We start from the raw sequence: 11811 nt of genomic DNA, 5'->3' as shown, positions 1-11811 counted from the left end.
CAAACTTCACTGAGGCCAGGGCTTCTATCGCATGGCATGACCAGAGGGCTGTTACTTATTTGTATAAGCAATGACGGTGCTCTGTCGAATTATTCTATATATAGTTCACTAGACGAAATTGTGAAACATAAAACTTATGTTTCGTTTAGTTATATTGGTACTTTCTCTTAAGTAATTTGTTCGTCAAAAAAGGTAATTCTTCCGATAAATCTTATTTATCATAAAAAGCCTGAATGTCTAGTTATGTGTCGTAAATATCATGTCATTGATGTTTTCCTAGCAAATATTTGAAATAAATATGACGGTATGTAGCCTAAATATAAGTTAGACAAATAGTGTATCTAGTTTCTAATGAATTCCATGGGTCAATATATTCCTGGGAGAATAAGCTATTATCATTATTTATCATTTGTAATGATTATTCTCCTGAAGAGGTGGTTTCTTCCGTATTATTATGAAGCATGGGCACCTAATCGTTAGTATACTCATGAAATGTTCTTCGAAGTACATATTTCTGAAAGATTTTTGCCAAATCACCTTTAAACAACGTTTGGTGTGTTAAACGTGCATCAAAATCGATAATTTTGCCTTTCTCTCCACTATACCGCGAAGTTTAAACTAATTGAGTAATAGTCGCTCAGTGAAAAGTTATTACATGAATATTTTAATAAGATTGACGGGAATTCGTTGGTAGTTGAATGAAAATACAATTTAACTTGAGCCCAGTGCACTTCTTTTCTATTGAGTAAGTCATTGATGAGAGTTTGGTCATTATAATACAGGGAACTGATGGTCTCAATAGGCGACATTTGATTCAGTATGTTCATCCATGTAAAATGGTATTTGTTTACCTTCCACGGTATGTACGGAATCGATGGAGGTGAATAACTTGCATTAAAATTGGCATGTATAACTTTATAAAGGACTTGAATAAGTGATATGCCCACAGTTCCAGGTAGATCTTCCCAGGATTTCAGTTCAAACGTTTGCGTGCTTGCTCAATTTCTTGGGATTAAAATTTTTGAGATCCCGGATAAAATTTTCACTCAGACGAAACCTTTTAATTCTGTTTGCGCTTTCAGCTTCGCGAACTAACAATTCCTTTACTCGGAAAGAGGAAAATGGGTCCGCGATTCTCCGCATGCAATCTCGCGCGAATTAAGGCGGAGGGAGTCCTCCGCTCCCAGGTTTAGCGATCTTCGCTAATCCCAACGTTACGCCTACTTTAACCTCGCCGTCTTCGCCGGCCTCAAGACTGCACACGCAAACTCCACGATTCCATTCAGCTGCCTGCCTGCGTTCCCTTCCCTATATAAGTGACACTAATTAAGGGGGTGATTAAAAAAATAAAAGATTTCCGAGAGTAGAAAATCTAACATATCCGGAGGCTAATTAGTCGAAACTTACCTCGGCCCCCAATTCCATAGGGGAGGGAGCATCACGGAGGTGCAATTACCACGACACCTGGATAAAAAATAGCAAAGGACGGAGAAGCAAAGGCAATGCAAATCTCGGCGCTATTAATAACGGTCCTCTCTCTCTCTCTCTCTCTCCCTAGGTAATCAGATCGGACGTGCATCATCCTCCCTCCCGGGATGATACGTAGTTGGTACGAATGGCGAGAGAGAGGGGGAAATACCCTTAATATAATTAGCGGATGAGTTGGTAATCACCCCTGAGTTGAATCCCAACCAAGTGCACTCGTACAATCCGAACACCACCTCGCGGTGAACTTTAGAACTAACTATCCCCTTTTCCTCCTCCCACTTCTCCGGCTCAAACTAGGAAGGCTAAGGGGCTTGAAGAGGTGGGGGTAAGGTAAAGGGATTGGCCAACAGAGAGAGAGAGATGGTGGGGGTGTTGGAGGTGGGGGGAGAGGGCGTGTGGAGCACAGGATAAGGAATCGCTTTGAAACTACGAAAACAAAAGAACAAACATTACCTGGAAAGTTCTTAATTGGGGGCAATATGTATTGTTTCGTTCATTTGACTGCCGGCGGCCCCCGACAGTCTTATGTGTGTCTCCGGGCGCATTCTTCTCTCCGGAAAGGGGATGAACGGGATGATGTAGGGGGAGGGGCGCGGGGTGGGGTGAGTTAAGGAGAATGATCGCGGCTTCCCGTCTTCTTTTCCCTTTGTCCTCGGGGTTAATTCTATTATTTTCTATTAGCGGATTGTCAGCCGGGAGAGGAGGAGGAGGTAAAAAGAGGTGGGAATTTTCGGAATTCTGGGAAGGACGTAAAATAGGAGGGGGAGGAGGAGGTCGCGCGAAGCTCAAGAGAGTCATCCAGGGAGGGGAGGGAGAGGAGAGGGGGGGGCAAAAGGGGTGGGGGTGGAGAGGTCACACTAGGAAGCGAGTGGAGAGGAAGGGAGGAATGGACTGGGGGCTCATACAAGGGAGGGAGGGAGGAGTAAAGAAAGGCGGAGGGGTACATAGAGTTCCCGTGCTCCTGTGGGAGGGGGCATTTCGGAGAGGAAACAAGGTCGTATTTTAACGCCGAGTCCTTAGAGAGGGCGAGGGAGAGGAAGGAGGAAAGGCGGTGCAGAGCAAAATGAAGTTGAGGAAAGAAGGAAAAGCGGTCTCTTTACCCCAACGTCTTTTTTTTTATTTCATGTTTTTTTAATTATTCGCCACTTTTTTCTTTACTTCTCCCCTCTTCCATCGCAAAGTTTTAATCCAACTCCCAAACCCAATTGCGCTCTATATCTTTTTTCCATTTCCTTAACTTCCGCTTCCTTTCTTCCGTTTCTAACCCCACCCTTCCTCGCCTGCCACCCACCCCCATCTTCTCTTCGCCTTCCCACACCCGATTCCAATTAAAAAAAAAAAAAAAACACCGTGGTGGGGGCAATAAAAAGTGACGCCATTCGACTCCGCGTCTCCTACTTTTTATTTTATTTCAACTCGGCTCTTTCTCCTCATTCCCCCCGCCCACCTCGTGACGGAGACCGAGAATTAATTGAAATGCTAAATTAATCGATTTCGCCGGAGAAATAATCACTAAAGTCTTACTGTTCTTGAAAACGTATAAACCCTTGTGTGTTAAAGTGTGTGTTTTTAATTTCAGAAGTTGTAATGATGCGGGTATCCGTAGAAATTCTTCATTATTTAACTTTATCACATTACAAATGGAAAAAATGAGCCTAAAAATCATCAATTTTAATTTTAAATGATACCAGTATCCTTTGATTTCAAGAAATCAGGAGATGAACTTAATGTTTCAACCGAAGCAGTTGATTTTTCATCCACATATTTTTGATAATGATAAATTTTCTACTTATAACTTTCGGCAAGGCGAGAACTGTCTTTCTCCCAACTTAGAATAATTGAGTAATCAAAAAGTAATGTATTCGCAGTAGACGTATTCTTAGAAGAAACTAAGCCGCTATTTCAGGGCGGTACTATTTTATTTTTTATTTACTTTCCAAATTACTTCAAGCAGAGCGACTCCAGGTAAAAGTTGATCATACACCGCAACAACAAGGATTCCTAAGATTTGTGAAAATTTGCGGAAAGTTTGAATTAATCCTTGGAGGAATGGAAATGAAGCTAATGCTATAAGAAAAAAATGAAATTGGCGTGGAATTGAGTTAAAAAGTTGTGCATGGAGTAAGATATTTTCGTCCTCCTGTAGGAAGAGGGAAATGAGGTCACAACTTAGTGGGTTGAGACTAATTAACAACACAAATTAAAACTGCATTACGATGGAAGTAGTTTATTTGGCCAAGAAGAACCCATGATGTATATGCGCTTGAATATATGGGTGTTGAAAGAATCATTTTGAACTGAAGGGTGGAAACCATTGAGATGAACTTGATATGGAAATATGATCTAAAAATTTTAAAAGAGGATCTTATATGAATATCATGCTGGATTAATATGCACAAGATCATCCATCCAAGTTAGTTGTCCTGAAAATAGCCGGTGAAGAAACAAATGTTTCTTTTTATCGAACGTGTCCAAATGTGTTGATGAGGTCTGCGGACTTCTTCCAGACTGTTCCTGGAAATTTAAGATAGTAACAAAATTTATCAACTCAAAGAATCAATTTTTAATGCACATGCCTTCGGAAATTTTTATGAATTAGCTAAAAATCAGTCATTTGATTTTATTCAGTAGAAGTGATAACTTAAGCAGTAAATTATTTGCAATGAAACACAAATTCCTTTCTCTAGGAATTAACTTCATGTGAATTGATGTGATTCATTATCTGGTGAATTAAATTTCCGCAAAGTTGACTTGAGGACCCTCTCATAAAACACTAACGTGACGCTAACAAAACTTAGAAAGCGGCTATAATTTAGAAAATAAATAATTCCCGAAGTTTTTCTCGTATAAACGAAAATGTTCCTTTATTGTAAATATACCAAAAATATTCTTCGTTACTTTAGAAATGAATAATTTATCTTTAGTCACTCGATTAATTAATTCATCGTAGTTACTTATTAAAAGTTTGAGATATACATTCATAGAATTTTTATCTATAATCCCATTTATGCATATTTCATCAACATAATTTCAACTCATATTATTCCAATACCAATGATTAAATTATTTTTTGTACTATGACTGTCCCTGGGAGTTAAAAGGTAGAATGTAATTGGTCAATCTTAACTCTTTTGTCTTTAATTTATCTTGTAACCCTCCCTGAAGGAATGTAAAATTTTTTTATTACAAATAAATTATATTTAGATTGGAAAATTTTTTTAGCAGTGACCTGTTTCTTGAATGTGGTTGGCATAATTTTGTAGTGAACTATGTGTAACCTTCAAACCTAATTATCATTACATATTTGCAAGGATGGATTCATCATTTTCAAAGTGTATATATTTACCTATTCCCTTTGCCTAGCGGATCCACTCCGAATTTGAAACCACATTGTTAACATTGAATAGTTCAAATAGAAAATAAAACTCTCAGGAAATGGCAATGAATACTTAGCGTAAATAATAATGAAAAACTCAGAGATAGAAAAACAGGTTACATAACTGAAAATATTAAAAATTTTCAGAGTCATTGCTCGATTTTTCTAATAATTCATTGGCTCACTGAAAAATTATAAATCATGTTAAAATTAGAACTTGACTATATTGGATGGGTAGCATTCGACGAAGAATGTGCGCCAATACTTATGGTGGAGAATTGTGCATTGTTTTTCTTAATAATTATTAATAACTTCACAATGTGGAGACAAAAACCATATGTAATATTATCCGAAGCATGGGCCACGTAGAGTCACGTACATTTCGAAGATTATACCTCCAAGAGGATATGGTGCCTAATCTATGAGATGTTCCTCGGCTTGGCACAGGATCATTGAGATCCATGGAGGAAACAGTTGCCATCCCCTCGGATCCAGCCAATACGTACTCCTTCCTCCCTGTCGACCGAAGGGAAAAGGAAATGTACCGAGTCAGCGATCCACATGTATTCGAAACAAGATTGGATAGCGAAGCAGAGGTGAATTGGTTGGCGTGCGTAGGCATTGCTTCGGCCCTGGTGGACCGGAAAAGGGCGATATGTATATTACACCTATGCGGAAACAGGAGCGATTGAGTGAAGAGGGTCGGTCCCTTTCGGAACTGAAAAATCCGGAATAATCAGAAAACTTCTTCTTCAGTTTGCGTTCCGAGGGTGATAGCAGTGCGAGGGAATTCGTTTTCTGGAAGAGTTCGAGGAAAACATATACATGAAATAAGAACTACACCCACAACCTTCAGGTAAAATTGCGTGGGAATTGTCGGAATTCGGAATACAAATACGTTCTTGTGGAATGAATTAAAACGCCGTAAGACTTATCCTTCGTAGGTAACCACTGATTGGTACACAATATTGCGATCATCACATTTAATGACTTATAACCTTAACTGAGGTTTCGCAATTGATATAGAATCATCTGTTATTAATACGACATATCATCATACCATAGGAATTATCATGCCAAAATAAAACAAATGAAAACCATGCGGAAATAATAAATACACTAGAGAATGGTTGCATATGGTATTGATTATCATTTACGAAGATCCTTGCGGAATAAATGTACCTTTTGTAACGAATAACTCTGAACGAAAAGATAAATTCCGTTGAATTCAATGGCACTTTATGGAGCATGATGATAGCATATAACGAATGAGTGTTTTACTCTTCACTGCTTGAGAACCGTTAGAGCGTTCAAACGTCTCTACATACTATGAAACTGGTTACACTACTGTGGCATTTTTTAAGTGTTGCCCCCCCCCCAAAAATTTCTGGTACCCCCCCCCCCCAGAAATTCCTCGAACTTCCTCCGAACTTATCCGCAGAACTTCTCCCGCCAAGAACTTTTCGCGCTAAGGTTTTTTCGCGCAAAGGATTTTTCGCGCAAAGGGGCCCTGTAGCAAAGTGCCCTGTCTCGCAAAATCCTGTCTCTGGAAAATCCTGTCTCTGGAAATCCTGCCTCTGGAAACAGCCTCTGAAACAGCCTCCGAAACAGCCTCCGAACCAGCCTACCTGCAATGCAAGACTTATATAGGACTACTGCGGAGAAATACTTCTCCTTGGCAAGCAAGGGGAAATCGGTGCTAAGGCCTTAGTATTGTACTTGGAGTGAGAAGTTTTACCATTGTCCTATCACAACTCTCTCTCCCTCCAACACCTCACCCCAGTATCTCCCTCCCCTCCATGTGTTCCAATGAACTGATTCCTCTGATGTCTCCAACCCAGAAGTTGAGGGGAAAATTCTGGGTGCTGTGCGGTTGTCTCAAAACCAGGGAAGGCTGATTTTGTGGAGCGGCCGTGCTATGCAGAGTGGCGCCGTAGTTGAATTCGCCTGCCTACCCCTCCACTCCCTGGAAGAATCCCTCCCCTCAAAATGCTGTCTCGCCTTGCATAGGCAAGCTTTTTTCTGGTCGTGACCTGCTGGGAGTCACATGTCTTGTGAGCCATGGCATATTTAGAGCAATTTTCTGCTGGTAATGTTTCCTTTGGGATCATGAATTTACTATCAATGTTTTCTGTAATACTTCTGATTTTTTGAATACTCTACTTTGAATAGATATCGTACGGTAATAACTCGTAAATTATTTTTGGCTACCTTTTTCTTGTGAGCTGTTTTTCTTGTTTGTGGAGTCTTTCGCTGATCCAGCATGTGACCGACGTTTGGAGTATTTCCCTTGTCTGGACTTACGTGAAAAATCAACCAGATTTTACGACGTAACGTCACACAACAGACGATACATTATCGTTATCGATTATTATTATTACTACAGAATTTATTACTTATCATTACATACTATTTGTATAACCGAACCGATTACATTATAAAGTCACTTCCGATCACTCACTCACTCATGCGAATGTTTGAGGTGAACGAGACGAGATAGGACGAAAACCATACGGTCGACCCCTCCAAAATCGTCTGAAATCCTGGAAAAAATTGTCGAAATTCTAAATTTTCTATCTTCTACCTATGACAGTGTTGCCAACTGCCTCTACTTTTTTGGGGAGGGGGGGGGGGAGGTTAGGGGGACAAAAAAAGTCGTTTCATTTCAATCGTTGAAAAAAGTCATTTTTCGAAGCTAGACCTCGTGATGTGTCGAGAAATCAATTTCTAGACCGATTGGAGCAATTTTGCTTTAGGATAAATCGAAAAATTTCACTGTTGTGTGAGTTATTATTTCAACAAAAGAGATCCAGTGTTGCGTCCTAGAGTGTTCCCAGGAAAAGCCGCAGACTAGCGAAAGCGAGTTAGCGGCAACTTCAAGTAAAACCTTAACATCTGTTTCTACATGAATATGAAGGTTAGACTAAGGTAACTATCTGTATCAGTAAATTTAATTGAAGAGCAGGCGTTGAAATAATTCCAGCACCCTTGGTTAAATGAGTCATGCAAAAGTGTGCAGCGGTTTAAGAAAAATCCGAAAACTAAAGTTCTATTTTACAGGCTTAGCCTTCTATCAGTTTTGATAAATCTCAGGAGATGGGCTTATGTATGTCATTTCTTCAAACTGTTTTCAGTGGCGTGAAATAGTCGCAAGCAAGTGCAGCTAAAACGCTTAACATTCCCAAAAACAATTTTTCCTAGAATGCTTAAAGGCTTCGTCTTAGTTTTTAAAAAAGTTTCGTCTAAAGTAGGTATTAAGTGACTGTATGGACTTACATAATCTTTCTTGAAATATACAGATCATGGTTGCTTGTATACCGACTATTTGAGCGTTTTAGGGGGAAAATTACGTTCTTACCAAATTCCGAAAAGTTTTTTGGCTAATGATGATGCTTTTCATCGGCCTGTGGCCTAGTGTGGTTTACTTACTACTGCTATTCGAAAATCGGGAAGGTTCCTCAGAAAAGAATCAATAAGAGAGGAAAGAAGTGCTCAAATCTCCAACAAAATAGATGAGGTTCACCTTTTTGAATATAATCTGAATAACTTTTTTTATTTTTCAATTTAATCACCGTATAAAACTTGCATATATACATTTCCAAATAGTTTTTATGCATTGAGTATACAAATCGCAACAGATCGGACTGTAATTGAATGAAGGTAAATGGCTTTTGTTCACGCAAATGGCGTACGACATTCGTCATGGGTGATTTGAGAAAAAAATATTATTTGACAAAATAATGAGGTAACTATAGCTTGCGTCGGCACACAATTCTTTCGGAGAGAACACCATAAAAGGTATACCATCCTCATAACGTGGAATCGCTTGCATTGCAGAATATCAAATCATTTCTCTGTCGAGATTAAAAAAAAAAAAATAAGCTTGCTACTTGTGACCAACACCGTTCCCACCGAACAGTGCTAGTAGTCTAGCTAATAGAAGTTCTAAACTATTTCAATTAAAAGATGTCCAGCACCTTTTATCCGGGAAAGATGGCATTTCTCCATCCATTGTATAATAACAAACTACTTACACCTATCTATCCATCCTTTCGCGCCACCCAAAATGGTTTTCTCCAGTGAGAAAGGTTCATTCGATAGCAAGAGATGTAAATAATTAGGTAAAATTAGAAAGGATTACAGGAGCATTCATGTTACAAAAAATTGGCTTATCATAAAACAATGTGAAGCTGCGTTCACTAATGTACTAATCACCGGGCTAGAGATAGTTCAGGTAATAAAAAAGAGACGGTTGGTAATATTGCAAGAAATAAGATATCCCTCATTTGGGTAACTAACACTTATTTACGAAGGAAAATAATAATTAGAATAAAATTTCAAAGCAACCAATGAGGGGGTTTAGAAGAATTGGCTTTATATCGCATAAGCATTACATCATTTTTCCATTCATCGCGATTTAGGAAAACGATAATTTTTCTAGATATGACTGAAAATATTTTCTACGGACAGTTTCAGAACACGTACATTTTTCTGGAGCTCTTAACCAGTGAATGCCTTTAGTTTATAAATATTGGTCATTCGAAATTTTACGTCGTGACGTCGGTGGAAGGAAATAATTAAAAACCTGAGAAGCATTGACGATAAAATTGTTTAACTATCGTTTCAGCACATTTATAATACGGAAATATTCCCTTAATGGAAATTACTTATATTTTAGTATTTCACAACACTGAGAATACCTAACTATCATGTAAAACACTCAATGCATTCTGATTATTGGTATCAGGCATTCTATACTTTTTTAAAGTGAACCACAAAACTTTACCTAAGCCCCGTAGCAAAGAAGGCGAGCGTTAATTATCTCTGGTTCGGATTTGAACCCACACCAACCACATCTCTCCCTCTTAACTTCGCGAAGTGTCCTAATCTATCCATATCCTCTCGCGCCACCAACCCTCTTCCTTCCTACGGCCAGAAACATTCACTTCTACCGCACCAACACCACCGAAAACTTCCGTCCTCTCCTCCTACAAAACCTCTCGCCTCGGCCTTAAAGTGTGTGTAATTAATGCCGGCGCCCTTAATTTCATTCCGAGAGTCATTGTGCGGGGTGGAGTGATAACGGAAGGAGTTAAGAGGAGGAACTCCCCCCCCCCCCCCTCGACTCGTTTTCGGAAGGAGGGAGGGGGTGGGGGTTGGTGGTGGGGGGATTTTGGGGGGGAAGGGGGTGCGCAATAAACGGATCGCGGGTGGAATGGGGTGGGAAGGATGGAGGGGGTGGGCTCTGAAGATTTCATTTCGCCACGGCCGATCTCACCGCCCTCCCAGCGGCATTACCACTTCTTACCCTTACACTCCAACCCACCCCAATCCCACTCCACCTTCATCCCGGGGCTCCATCCGAAGGCCTCCTCCCCTCCACAGCCACTTATCCATTGCGCTATCCGTTTTCCTAATCTCTCTCCTCTTCTCCCATCCTCTCCCGCTTCTCTCTCTCTCTCGCTAGGTCACATACACCTCCTCGCACACACACTAACTTGCAAGCGCAAAACCCCTCTGCTGGTACCCGTCCCACCCCTTTATCTCCTAATCACCTCAGCATCTCCTTCGTTCACCTAGAATATCCTTCTTTTTCTGTTGTGTAGAATTAAGGGGCCCTTTTGCGGATCTCAATACAACAGTCTATTGGAAAGAAGCTTCTGAGACAACAAAGAATAGATTTTTAGGACAGCTGACTAAAAGAACTGTTTGGCAAAACACGTGGGTGAGTTTTTGGTAAACTGGTTGCTCCATAGATAAATGACTAAATACGCTTAGACCAAGTTTGAATTCTTCTAAATAAAAAACAATGTAATTAATTTTTGTATGGGAAAAACGTGCAACTATGTTACTTAGACTCATTATATTCTGTGTTCTATTTTATTCATCACCCTCCTATCCGGCGGCCTCCTGATTACTAAGCCTCCTGACCCTCGATTTCAACAGCTGTTTCCTTGCTTTTTCCTTAATGTAAGCTAATATCCATTCTTGATTCTTCACAATCCTTTCATCAAGTAGTAAGTAAGATGATGGTAACTGTGCTTACTCTATCCGTATGGAAAATGAGTGCCGTTAGTGCGAAGATTCCACTGAGGACAAATCATTTGCCTTGACCGAGATTCGCGACCACTGCTCTACCATTCAGATTAAAATGGCATCTTCTTCCTCCGCTGCATTTTGTTAGGTTTCGTATCTCAGGCAGTCCTCTGCGGAACTTTCGCACTTAGTATGCAAATATTGTTTCTAGCGCTACGTGAGAATTTATTCTTCGTAGTAAAAAATGAAGTAAATTATACGGATGAATAAGCTTTCTACGGTACCTAATTGTCCCTTCAGTAGTTTATAAAATGAACTAAATAATTTTTGAAGCTTTAAAACATCGTCATCATAGTGAAATTCAAAATTCCATTTTAAATTTATGGCTTGAGGAGTAAAAAAATACCTATTTAAAATAAAATACTATTCAAGTAAATTAATGTCAATACAGATATACCTTTTCATAATATTCAATGTGAGTTATGATAGGCAAAGCGAGTTCCTGGCAATTGCTCTTATCTCTCTGAAATAAAGTAGTTTTGGTTATTTCGATGTGGAAAAAATTGCTAACATCAATATCCGACTTTTAAAAAATATCATGTATTTTATATACTTCCAGCATTCCATCCTAAAAACAAATCAATATTCGTACAATTTCCATTTGAAATATCTTCTCATGAATACATGTTTATTTTTATCATTTTTTTCTGAACAGTTTTTCCAAACTCTGACAAAAAAGTATTTCCGTTGCAGGAGTCATTCAAAATGTTAGCAGCGGTCATTTCTGCCAAATAAAATTATTCTATCTGTAATTTGATGATATATGGCCATAGTTATAGAATAAAATGTATAAATGCCCACAGCGAGTAGAAAAATGCAATTTCGGAAACGATCTCTGCCATATTTCAGGG

This window comes from Ischnura elegans, chromosome 1 (assembly GCF_921293095.1).
Source record: "Ischnura elegans chromosome 1, ioIscEleg1.1, whole genome shotgun sequence".
In the NCBI taxonomy this organism is placed as follows: Eukaryota; Metazoa; Arthropoda; class Insecta; order Odonata; family Coenagrionidae; genus Ischnura; species Ischnura elegans.
The sequence above is the reverse complement of the archived record's forward strand: the minus strand, read 5'-3'. Positions refer to the sequence as shown.